Source organism: Rhodnius prolixus, unplaced genomic scaffold (genome assembly GCF_049639745.1).
Source record: "Rhodnius prolixus isolate KJV_2025 unplaced genomic scaffold, Rpr scaffold_2, whole genome shotgun sequence".
NCBI classification, from domain to species: Eukaryota; Metazoa; Arthropoda; class Insecta; order Hemiptera; family Reduviidae; genus Rhodnius; species Rhodnius prolixus.
Window position 1 is genome coordinate 57,512,604 of NW_027411592.1, and position 13,779 is coordinate 57,526,382.

Sequence of the window (13,779 nt, forward strand, 5' to 3'; positions counted from 1 at the left end):
CTGAAGCCGATGGTTTAAGGGTTGAAGTGGGAAGATATGCTCCAGTGTCCCTCGGCTCCGTACTGCTTCCCGATGGAAGCTGTAAAGGATGTACCGGGGGAGAGAAGGAGGTGCCACCTGAGCAAAAGACGGCGCTAATGACCAAGCTGTCGATGCGTCGGAAAAAAATATTTACTAACGAATAACCTGGAATTCGAACTTGGGATCTCCCACTTATAAATCAACGCTTCATATCATCTTCACCAACACACCCGTCCTCTTTAACAAACAAATTAACATTAAAGTTTAATTTTAGTATTACAATACTAAAGATCATAACTTTATCTATACTAAAATCCATATTAAAGTACTTTTGAATTAAAGTTACATTGTGTCTTGAAGTGCTTTGATGATAAGCGATAATCCTTCGTATTGCTGCTAAACAATTATCCGTCCTTACCTTCATTTCGTCCAGTCCAGGTTTTCTAATCTTTCCAGCACTTTGCTTTAGAACTTACGTTATCTCACCGTCCGTACAGCGACTTCTCTGTAGTGCCAATGACACAGTGCACACACAACTTCTGCCTAGATTCTAGAAGATAGATGATATCATTTGCTTTGCTTAATAACCCTTTATATAACCTCTTAGCCATGTGCCAGTTGCAGACGTAGTGACATTAATTACTCTCTTGGTATGCTTTTGAACCTTAGAACTGTTTGAAAGTAAAGGGTGCAGCGGTCAGTTTATCGAAGAGGGTGGTTAGGGTAATGTTTCTGGCCCGCAGGAGATCTAGCGGTTTTCCAATCTGGTAAATCAGAAATCAAACTTAATCATAAGAAAATTTATGTGTTTTCATCCGGAAGTGAGCTTGCCAACACTCGTGCTAAGTTGTAGCCTAAGGACCATAAATATAAAGTAAAGTAACTGCCTATTTTTTCAGGTGGGGCTTTACGTCCAACTACCAATTAGGTGTCTTGGACGGAGGAGAATAACAAACATACTTTACTGTAAATTTCTCATATTAAACATTAAATAAAATCCAAGGCCTAGACCAGGGGAATCGAACCCACTAAACCAACAATACATCTTAGCATTGCGGGTCTAGTCTCTTAACCGCCAAACAAACTTTACTATAAATTTCTCATATTAACCATTAAATAAAATCCAAGACCTAGACACCAGGAATCGAACCCACTAAACCAACAATACATCTTAGCATTGCGGGTCTAGTCTCTTAACCGCCAAACAAACTTTACTATAAATTTCTCATATTAACCATTAAATAAAATCCAAGACCTAGACACCAGGAATCGAACCCACTAAACCAACAATACATCTTAGCATTGCGGGTCTAGTCTCTTAACCGCCAAACAAACTTTACTATAAATTTCTCATATTAACCATTAAATAAAATCCAAGGCCTAGACCGGGGAAATCGAACCCACTAAACCAACAATACATCTTAGCATTGCGGGTCTAGTCTCTTAACCGCCAAACAAACTTTACTATAAATTTCTCATATTAACCATTAAATAAAATCCAAGGCCTAGACTGGGGAAATCGAACCCACTAAACCAACAATACATCTTAGTATTGCGGGCCTAGTCTCTTGACTAGTTGTTGTACCATTAATGCGTAATAGTATAGGAAGTTCAATAAAAAAAAATAGTTGTAGCCTATATTGAGGCACTTCCGGTATGCTGCTGATTTCGATAGATATTTCGAAACTAAATATAAAAGTTGAAGTTTTAACGATTTTTCATTAGATACCGACAACTTGCAGACCAATACGCGTGGGAGGGGGGAAATCACTTATTTTGGACTCAGCGACCTCAAAATATTTGTACGATAAGTCAGAGAAGGTTAAAAGAAAATGCAAAGGTGGTAAAAAGATAAAAAAAAAGAAAAGAAAAGCTAAATGGAATATTTATACGGCTTAGTTCACACTAGAATTCCTAGTCATCAATTTTAAAGTGACATTATGCCAAACTATAAATAAAACATGTCTTAAAAAGAAAAGAAAAAGAAGAAAAGTAGATAAATAATTCTATGACCTTGTAGTAGTTTTGCTAGCAATATTCCCTAGGGAATATTTGTGCTATTGTTGAAACCAAACTTCTAACATGACAACAGGTATGACGTATTAGAAATGGGAGACATGAGTATCCGATTAGAATTCTGATACTTTGTTCAAATTGTCACAGACAGTAGGATTGATCGATATCGATATCGATCTCGAACTATGCGTAGAAAAATCAATTAAATAAAATACTGAAATTAGTTTAAGTACATTAATAATCATTAGACCTTCTCTAATTACAATTGTCAAGGTTTCGAACTCAATAAAACACTGCCAAACTTGGAATATTTTGACTCATATTAATTTTAAACAATATTGTAGTTTGTAAAACTATTGAAACTAGATTCAAAACTAGCCGACCTAATTTATATATTATGAAAGCCTAAATATGAAATAGAATGTTAGAAACTGAAAATAAGGAATTCCCGATAAAACTATCGAACATTTTCCATTTCTTCCCTTTTTTCTGAAACTCTATATTCAAAACTAGCCGACCCAATGTGTATAATGTATGCCTGGCTTTGAAATAGTATGTTAGAAATAGAAAATAAGGAATTTCCAGTAAAACTAATGAGGATTTTTCTATTTTTCCCTTTTTATCTGACTATTTCAGGCAAAAACTAGTTATTACTTCGGAATGTAACCTTACAGAGAAGCTGTACCCAACCAATAACAAGTTTAGTCTTAGGAGTCATTATCGAGAAAGTGGATTATCGATTAAATATAGAAGTAATTCCGATATAAGAATTTTCTTCAAACTCGATTTTTTAACAATACGTTTAACTCCCACCCCCACCCCCATCCACCCAAAATGTTCACAAAGATAGGATCATATTTTACAGAAATGGTTCTTTATTGGGAATCTACCATACGTCACGTTTGACGCATACGCCACTTTTTGGCCCATTCCAGGCTTTAATCTGTCTGTTGTGTTTCTAATCATTATTTGTACGATTGCAGACGGAAGTTCATCAGTTAGTTTTTATTTGATCATATTGCTTAAAAGACACCACGATTCTTATGCTAGAATTACCTTACTGGCTTAAAAGGATAGAAACTCAAAATAGGAATTTTAAAAATAGTCTTTAAATTCAAAAGTGAATAGACAGACCATTATGTTCTCTTTGAATTATGTCTTCGGTGTCGCAGCTTCTTTATAAAAAATACTTATTAATTCAACACGTCCGCTAAATTGCAAAGAATTGAGTTTTAATTTAAAAAAAAAAAAAAAACTAAAAGAAACTAAAAATACTTGAAAATTCTATTACAGAATAGAAGAGAAAAACCAGACGATCCTAAAATTACATTACAACAAGCCTGTGGTAGTATAATGGAGTGTATAAATAAACAGAAAATAAATAGCAACTCGTGTACATTGACAAAAGTCTTTCATTTATTTCGTTTCCGGTAACTGTTACCTTACACTTGGCAAACGGGAAAACAGCAAGACGGGAACACCTAGGAGTATGAGTGGAGGAGGAAGAGGAGGAGGAGGAGAGAGTTGCCGCTCCTTGCCGCCTCCTCAAGGTCTGTCGTCATACTCTCCCCCTCAGACAGTAGATCTGCCGCCTCCGTACTTCCGTTGTCTTCTACTTTTCCTTCATCTCACACAACAGGAACTTCCTTTACCACTTCGGTACCATTTCTTCCATTTGTTCAATAGAAAGGAAAAAGAATCTATTATTAATTAGAAGCAAGATGAATAAATAAATAAAAATAAAATTAGGAACAAATAAAATTAAAACCATAACCTGATTCTTTATTTAATAGAATTAACAATGAATGTTATAATTTTTTTAAAAAAAGGCTTTTTATAATTAAAACAGGATTCAGTGCAAATTTGTATATTGAGGCGCCAAGGTAGCCGAGCGGTTAAGAGACTAAACCCGCAATGCTAAGATGTATTGATGGTTTAGTGGGTTCGATTCCCCTTTTCAAAGCCTTGGATTTTATTTAAAGGTTAATATGAGAAATTTATAGTAAAGTATGTTAGGCGGTTAAGAGACTAGACCCGCAATGCTAAGATGTATTGTTGGTTTAGTGGGTTCGATTCCCCTTTTCAAAGCCTTGGATTTTATTTAAAGGTTAATATTAGAAATTTATAGTAAAGTATGTTAGGCGGTTAAGAGACTAGACCCGCAATGCTAAGATGTATTGTTGGTTTAGTGGGTTCAATTCCCCTGGTCCAGGCGTTGGATTTTATTTAAAGGTTAATATGAGAAATTTATAGTAAAGTATGTTAGGCGGTTAAGAGACTAGACCCGCAATGCTAAAATGTATTGTTGGTTTAGTGGGTTCGATTCCCCTTTTCAAAGTCTTAGATTTTATTTAAAGGTTAATATGAGAAATTTATAGTAAAGTATGTTAGGTGGTTAAGAGACTAGACCCGCAATGCTAAGATGTATTGCGGTATAGTGTGTTAAATTGCAATAAATGAATGTCAAGTGACTATTAACAGATATTGCCATTGGCTCAGCTCCTCTAAATTTGCAATCCTCTGCGAACTCAAAATTTCTTAAATTTTTTTGAAAGTTTAAAAAAAAAAAAACTGTTAATATTTTATTATGAGCTGAAGTTTTTTTTTTTATTATCTAAAGTTAAAAAAGGTTAACCCGACAAAAAAAAATCGTATTTTAAAAAAAAAAGTTTTACGAAATTTAACATAAATTTACCGTTAAGCGAAGATTAATACTTAAAATGACAGCAATAAAATTATGTAGCTTAAAAAACGAGTTGAGGTTGGTAGTCCTGTTTCTCTAGAATCTATTATTGCCTAATCCAATACGATGTAGATTTTTGGTTTCTTTAAGCTGGTTATTATGTATTAAATGTTAATATATTATGCTGCTATATCTGTCTAGATTTGTATTAATTTTTTTTTACTAATATATGAGGCAACCCAAAATAAAGAAAAAAAAAATTGTCTTGTATATTTATTTATACAAAAATAAAGTAGATTTGTATGAGTGGTCTGTTTATCTAAAACTTCCAAAACAGGAACGTACGTCGTATTTCATTCAACATAGAAGTATGTTGCTATTGATATTATGTTTACTCTAAACTATATTATAAATAATCTATTATTATCCTATATTATAACCTATATTATCAATTTATCAAAACATATTGGACATCTATAAGGTTATTTAACAATTAACTAATTCTGTTTCATATTCTGCTGAAAAAATACGTAAATAAATACGTAAATAAATAAATAAATGTATCTCGGTTCACTAACTTTTACTATGATTGTAAGAATCTACGAATAGTTTTCGTAAAAATTTTTAGACTAAGTTTACAGTTTTATTTATGTTACGCCAAAGAACCGGAAGTTTAGGAATTTAGTATTCAAAAGGAAGAAAGATTATTGCCAATTTCAGTCGTAATTTTCTCCTTTTTTTTTATGAAATAATTAATTTTATTTTGTTCAAGTTTTCGAGCTTAAGGAGATTAGATAATTGCTTTCAGGGGTTTTTCCTTAGCTTTTCTGGTAGTGGGTATCAAAAGTGGGTTCCACTTCCATGTGAAAGTGTTGGATGGTTTAACATTCATACGGTTTTGAAATAAAAGAAAAGCAAGTATACTTTTCTTAACAATTTTATTTTTACATGAAAGCCTGGTACCTTAATCTACTCTTCTATGATTGCCACTAATATTAAGGCACTTATCGTATCGTAGAACCCAGCTTTTTGAACCTCATCCCCCTAGAAGTCTATGCGGAAACAGTCACTGGGTGGTCAACGTCAATCAACGTCAAACTTTCTGTACCACAAATCTTTAGTAATGACAAAAAAAAAAAAAAAATAAGGTCGCGACAATTTGTTCCACATCAAGAACAATCACTTAAAAGCTCGAACCCATTTTCTGTACGATTCATAATCTTTTTCTCCAATAAACTTTACTGATCTCACAATGAATTTCAGTTGCTTTCACATCTTTAGCATTAAGAAAACGAATCACAGTCAACGGGATTCTCTCCATCGGTGGAGGCCTTTTTGTAACTCACGAACAAACGTAAACAAGGTCGAATGTTTCCGTAATAGCGACAGGTTTCTTCCTGACAGATTTGGATAGACAGCACGCATGCGTCAAATGCCAATCCAGTAATTACTCTAAAAAAAAACACACACCTCTTACATTGTAGAGTATTGTTCAACTATTTTAGCACTGTCTTGTCATTTAAAACCTTTTGTGCTGGGATGGCACCTCCTTTTTCCCGTGACAACGTTAATCCGGGAGTATCCGGTAGTAATAAAATTATTAAAATCATTATTTACATAAATCTTGAGCATATTGGTACCCGGAGCTTTTTTCCTTGTTTGCACCAGTTTTTATTAACATCTTCCAGGACCTGGAATCCAGGTAGCCATTTTCTTTAGTTTACAGTCCAAAAGGAAGTAACTTCTCCCACATTAACTTCACTGCTTCATTTAGTTTTACTTCTTCACTTCCTTCCTCCCCCCCCTTATATCTAAGAAAAATTCGTTCTTTAATCAGCCGTTCCTAAATAAGGTAAACTTGTCCTGAAAAAAGAGTCCTTGCAAAGTCCAACTTTTCTTTACGTACTTTTTCCTCCACCGGAACCCGTCATTTCCAGGTCTTTTACTTTCCGCCTTCCTGGTTTATAAGTTGTAAAATTCGCCCTAAGTTTTCTTCTTGTTATTTTTACAGGTTTTTTTTTCTTCCCTCTCTCTCTCCTGCCCGTTTAAACATTTTCCCTTTTTTTTTTTTTGTAGAAAAGGTGTTGTTACTCTCTTCTACGACGCGAGGACGTATGGTGGACTCGGCTTCGCCATAACTCTCCCCTTAAATGTACTTGGTTTGGGGTATATAATGAAATTAACTGCGCTTCACCCTCTTCAGGGGTGGTGTTTTCGGATTTTTTTTTTTTTTGTTGCTTTTATGTTGTTGGACAGAAGAGCATCATCAACAACCAATTTACTTTTCCCCCCTTACTTTTACATCTCCCCCTAAATACTCTTCCTACCTCATAATTATGTCCTCATAATGTCAAGTAACTTAGGGGTGGGTGGGCGGTTGAAGAAGTTACTAAATAGGGACATGTTTTAACCTGCAGATTCTTGCCAGTTGGTTACGCTTTCACTTTTAGCCGCCCTTGTTCGTAACCATTTCCTCTTCAACAGTCCTGGCCCCATTCACCTCCTTTCATCATACACCCAAGGGGGAAATTTAAAGGAAAATTATTAATAAGAAGAAAAGAAAGGACCTTGTTGTGGCCCAGGAGCTTGGAAAAGCTAATCTGTGCTTAGAGCTTATCCCTAGACTCGCGATTGCCCGCACTGAGTTTAAAAAGGGTTATTAGCTCCCTGTTTTTTCTTCATCACTTCTTTACCTTCCTTACAATGGCGGAAGATGATAAAAAAAAAAAAGAGTCACAGCCACTCCATCCATCCACCGGATATCTAATTCTTTGAATATTCAGTAAGTCCCGTCTACTTCTTCCTCTGTTTTTTAGCTCTCCCTTGAGAAAGTGACTTCTAGTTTCATGTTCTTCTTGGAGTTAGAAGTTACCGAGGCTGGCGGGAAGGGAATTTTAATCTCGATTCCTCTTTCTCTTCCGATGAGTGCTACGCCGTCTTACGTTTTAAATACTAACTAAAGCATGTAATGGATATTTCCGTTCCTATTTTTTTTTTTTTTTTTTTTTTTTTTGAGATAAGATTAAACTTTGTCTCACACCACCTAGTCCAGAAACGTCTAACAAGGCATAAGTTCCTCAAAATTGAGTTATTCTCACCGGAAACCATGTTTCGAGTCCTTGCATAAAACCCAAAAATTTGAGCAACATGGAGTATACGTACGTCATAGGGAAATTTACTAATAGACGGTTAGAGACTAGACCCGTAGTGCTAAGATGTATTGTTGGTTAGTGGATTCCATTCCCGGACTAGTCCCTTACAATTTATTTAATGGTTAATATGAGAAATTTATAGTAAAGTATGTTAAGCGGTTAAGAGACTAGACCCGCAATGCTAAGATACATTGTTGGTTTGTGAAGTAAGTAAATTTGAGTAAAAGAAGTAATTCATGTACGCACCAGAATTTTGATTTTCATTATTATAATTAAGCAAACTGAAATAATTATTTATGGTGTCCTGAATAATGGTATATACGTATATATTCAATTAAATTATTATTACAACACGGAATATAAATTCATAATAATGAACCATTGATGGTGATATATATGGCTTCCAAATGTTCGATACCAGCTGTGTGTACACGAAGATATTGTGTGAGTGTGTATATACGTATGAGAGAGAAGGTGGGTTTGTGTGAGAGAGAGAGCGATGACACGAGAGGGGCGTACAAAAGGTCAGACTCAATAAACCATTTGATATGACTCGAGTAAAGTCCCTGATATAGAGACAGAATCAATATACACATTCGACATGTGGCTTTCTACTGCAATTATTTTTAATTAAAAAAAATAAATAAATATCTGTAATAATAAAATAATAATAGTTATATCTTAAGAATTTAAACAATCTTTTTTTTCTTTTTTTTATCTCCATACATTTGAAAAATACGTGGTAAAAATAGATTTAAAATCAAATAACTTTATAAAATACCAAATGTACATTTATTTATTTATTATCGGTACTTCTATAAATTCCTAATAAAGTACCGCAAATAAAATACTTCGGTTGTGCACCAAAAAATCTCTCTACCTCACATTCCCTGAGCAATTAAATTACATTCGTTTCGTTTTTTTTTTTTTTTTTTTTTTTTCTTTTATCAATGTGTAAAATAAAAGCGGAACAAATAAATTAATAGGGAAATCGGTTTGTTCAAAATTGTTTTATCTCTAGTCAAATTTATATCGATAGTGAAGAACCGTCAGGTTGCAATTTAAATATATTTAAATCAGGTTTGATTATAACTTTTATATAGCCCATTCTTTTAGTTAAATAAATTTTTGTTTTATAGTGAAGATTTTCAATCGATTTTCACCAAAAAATATGTTTTTATGTTACGTCTCTTTAGTTAAGTAAAATTCTGCATATGTAATTCAAACGCTCAAGAAAATGGCTAATGCTAAACAGAAACATTTTTTTTAATGCCAATTTTATTAGGAGAGCTTTAGGTCCAACTACCAAATTAGGTGTCTTGGACGGAGGCGACTAGCAAACATACTTTACTATAAATTTCTTTTATTAACCATTAAATAAAATCCAAGGCCTATACCTGGGGAATCGAACCCACTAAACCAACAATATATCTTAGCATTGCAGGTCTAGTCTCTTAACCGCCTAATATACTTCACTATAAATTTCTCATATTAACCATTAAATAAAATCCAAGGCCTAGACCGAGGGAATCGAACCCACTAAACCAACAATACATCTTAGCATTGCGGGTCTATTCTCTTAACCGCCTAATATACTTCACTATAAATTTCTCATACTAACCATTAAATAAAATCCAAGGCCTAGACCGGGGGAATTGAACCCATTAAACCAACAATACATCTTAGCATTGCGGGTCTAGTCTCTTAACCGCTCGGCTACCGTCATACATATTTAAAAAGAGTTTTAAATCTTTTATATATCTAAACAGGTCTTGATTGTAAAGTTTTTTTGGGTGAAAAAATGAATCAACTGGGAAAAGCCATGGTTACTGCATTGATTTTCCAGTATTTCTTCAAAAAATTGTAACGGAATACATCCTCCACTTAGCGGAAATTGGGTCCTGTACCAAGGAAGTGGTTGTCCTCAATTTGTCGACCTTTCTTTGTCATCTTTTTTAGAATAGTCCCAAGTTTCTGATTTGGGGCAGAGTTGAGAGTGTACTGTAGATTTCTTAGAAACCCTTTATTCAAGCAATAGGTATTGATTGTATCTATAGTTGATATACAGTATCTATTGATTATAATCATTTGCAGAGTTTGATAAATCGTTTGCCAAAATTTTTTTTGATTGTTAAAAATATTAAATTATTTGATCCATTGAATTAGAAGAGGCTCAAATTTAAGAAGACTTTTAATCTTCTCTGAAAATTTTAAAGCATTCCCTTAGCTTTTTCATTGAAATTCTCTCAAATTTATTGCTTGAATCGTTCAAAACAATTTCGAATTAAGACAATAAATAAATCTTTCAATTTATTATCTTGATAATTTATGAACTCATTTTTATCTTTATTTTTATTAGGTAAAAAGTATATTTCATTTTATTGGGGGTTATTTATTATTATGGGTTAATGTAATTAGTGTAAAAGTCGTATTAAATGATGCTATTAATGTAGCTTTAGCTTTATGTTATCATTTCCCATAATTTATTTTATGACCCAATACATTTCCCCATCCCTAATTGTACATAAGTATTAACTATTGTGTTTAACCACTCTTGATTAGCCTCAATTACTTTTAATTAATCTAAATTAATCTAGATTGATTTTTTTTATTAATTAATTTTCGCGAATCTCTCAATTAAACTTTATTATTTTCTAAGTAGAAATCAAAGTAATTGTTACTGATTTTTTTTAAAAATAAATTGTTAAGAGAACTTAATTAAATTCTTACACAACTTTCACATATTATTAAAAAATTAGGAATTTTTAGAGAAGGGATTAGCTGAGTGGTTAGAAAATACTGGATTCTAACGCGGAGATCATGGGTTCGAATCCAGCTGCTGGCTCTTAGGTTTTCTCTTCCTTAGGAGCTTCTTACAGCTCATTGTTGGGTGATGGACAGTGGTGACTTTAACGAGAGATCACTGTCCTAAGGCCAACAGTGCACTGAAAAAAAAAGCTGTGGGTGCCAATGACTTCAGAGGTTAGCGTGCCTTAAATTAAAAAATATATATAAACATAATTTTCTTAAAAAAAAAAATGTTTGTAAAAAATGTGATAGGCTTTTGATTGCTTAAAGGATAAAATTTTTAGGATAACGTATTGTGGTTAGATGTATGATCATGTTCAGATAATATTAAGTTCTTGTAGTGGAACTTTTTAATAGTTTCGATCGCATAGAAGCCCGCAAAGCTAAGATGTATTGTTGGTCGATTCCCCCGGTCTAGGCCTTGGATTTTATTTAATGGTTTAATGTGAGAACTTTATAGTAAAGTATGTTAGGCGGTTAAAAGACTAGACCCGCAATGCTAAGATGTATTGTTGGTTTAGTGGGTTCGATTCCCCCGGTCTAGGCTTTGGATTTTATTTAATGGTTAATATGAGAAATTTACAGTAAAGTATGTTAGGCGGTTAAAAGACTAGACCCGCAATGCTAAGATGTATTGTTGGTTTAGTGGGTTCGATTCCCCCGGTCTAGGCCTTGGATTTTATTTAATGGTTTAATGTGAGAACTTTATAGTAAAGTATGTTAGGCGGTTAAAAGACTAGACCCGCAATGCTAAGATGTATTGTTGGTTTAGTGGGTTTGATTCCCCCGGTCTAGGCCTTGGATTTTATTTAATGGTTTAATGTGAGAACTTTATAGTAAAGTATGTTTGCTAGTCGCCTCCGTCCACGACACCTGATTTGGTAGTCGGATGTTAAGTCTGCCTGAAAAAATAGGCGCTACTTTACTTCACCTTAACTAATGATTAATTTATCTCTACTGGCCACCCAGTCGACTCTCCAAGAATGGTGTTGATCAGTTTGACGCCCTCAAAGGAAAAGCTTCCAGTCTGTTTTGCTGCATACTGACATACAAATCCGTAAATCATTTTCTAAAACCATTTCTTCTGTTTCTTAAGTTTTTAAAAACCTAATTTCCGGGTGGAAATACAATTTCAAAAATCAAAAGCTTTCTTCTTATTGACAGGAATAAGGGAAAATATTATTCCGACATGTTAGAATATTTTCCTTAGTACAAAAATAAACAATTCCTTATGTACATTTTTACAATTGGAATGAAAATGAAGTGGAAACAGAATGATTGCAAGCCGACACCCTACTTTCCACAATGGTGGAAATTGTTTATGAAGAAGAAGTTGTAGGTAATAGTAGTAGTGTGGGAAATCTTGTTGGAAAACTTAAGTGAAAATGACAGATGTAATTTATGATATTATTACTTTAGCATACACACACAAATATATATATGTACAGACCTACAAACTTACACACGAATAAATACATACTCCTTATACGTTTGGAAAAGTTTGTGTAATATATGCAGCAATATTTTTTGGCCTGTATATATAATTTTCTTTACCTTTTTCAATTAAATTTTCTTTTATACATTGATTTTTTTTAACTCTTTTTATTTATAGTAACTGAGAATATTGGAATCGTCACAAATTTATGCTCGTTGCATAGCTCTGTAACTATGAAAATTCATTTTTTAAGGCAGCTCTGGGAAAAAGGAAGGGTTTTCAAGGAAGGAATTCTTACTTCTGAAGGTTTATGCCTTCCATAAACTATATGACAGTTGTGTGAGGGATGATCGTCAAAAACTGCATGAAAAAGCGAAACGTTAAATGAAAAACACGACAACTTTGACAAGTTTTTTTTTTCTTTTTCTATGCAAAATATATTTTCCAAATTTTCTTTATAATAAAGAGAATAATATAATGTCTGGAATAATTAAATGCTTCGAAAATTAGGAGTTTTGAACTTCTAATAGGGGAATGTCGGGTTCAGACCAGTTTTTTTCCCCTTTTTTAAATAATATTCACTCCCTTGAATCGCAAATGCTCCTTACTATGTCCCTAACTCTACCTTGCACCGAGATTTCCTTGTCCCTTATATTTCTGAATCTACAAGGTCCCGTTACATTAAATTCCACACATCAATCACCTCACATCCTAATCCACTAGTATCCCAAACTTACTGCATTGCCTGGAAATACTCCCAAGACGGTTGAAGCGCAGTCGGGACTACGTGAAGTTTCTAATTGAAGTGCCAGTGCAGAATATTGAACTGTTATTCTTTGGGAGTTCCACCAATGGGGTGAATTCTTCCCTCATGTTTATACTGTGAATGTGAATACTGTGATCAGCTTCACTTTTTGCAGAAATATACTGCAGTTGTGAAAGTGTGAAAGTTGTGAAAGCAGTTGTGAATAAATAAAGTAAAAAAATAGCAATAATAATATTTTTTTAAATTATTTTATAGTTATAGCAAAAAAATAAATAAACAAAACCTGAGACTTAATTTTTAAATTATTTTATAGTTATAGCAAAAAAAACAAAACCTGAGTCTTAACTTTTTAAATTATTTTATAGTTACAGCAAAACACAAAACCTGAGACTTAACTTTTTAAATTATTTTATAGTTATAGCAAAAAAACAAAACCTGAGACTTAACTTTTTAAATTATTTTATAGTTATAGCAAAAAAACAAAACCTGAGACTTAACTTTTTAAATTATTTTATAGTTATAGCAAAAAAATAAAACCTGAGACTTAACTTTTTAAATTATTTTATAGTTATAGCAAAAAAACAAAACCTGAGACTTAACTTTTTAAATTATTTTATAGTTATAGCAAAAAAACAAAACCTGAGACTTAACTTTTTAAATTATTTTATAGTTATAGCAAAAAAACAAAACCTGAGACTTAACTTTTTTAATTATTTTATAGTTATAGCAAAAATAAATAAATAAATAAATAAAACCTGAGACATAACTTTAAAAAAAATAATAATTTCATTTTTATTCAGTATTTCTTGATTTTTTTAAGGGTTACTAAAAATAAAGGATTGATGGAAGGAAAAGTACAAAGTACAGAAGGTTGGTTGTACAAGTACAGGTCAATAAC

General features: G+C 32.9%; 1 protein-coding gene across 3 annotated transcripts in view; it reads left to right on the forward strand.

The window, feature by feature from the left end:
* LOC141450051 (Krueppel-like factor 7) overlaps window positions 1-13,779 on the forward strand; it is a 710,120-nt gene that overhangs the window by 463,586 nt on the left and 232,755 nt on the right. The gene's annotated exons all lie outside the window — the stretch shown is intronic.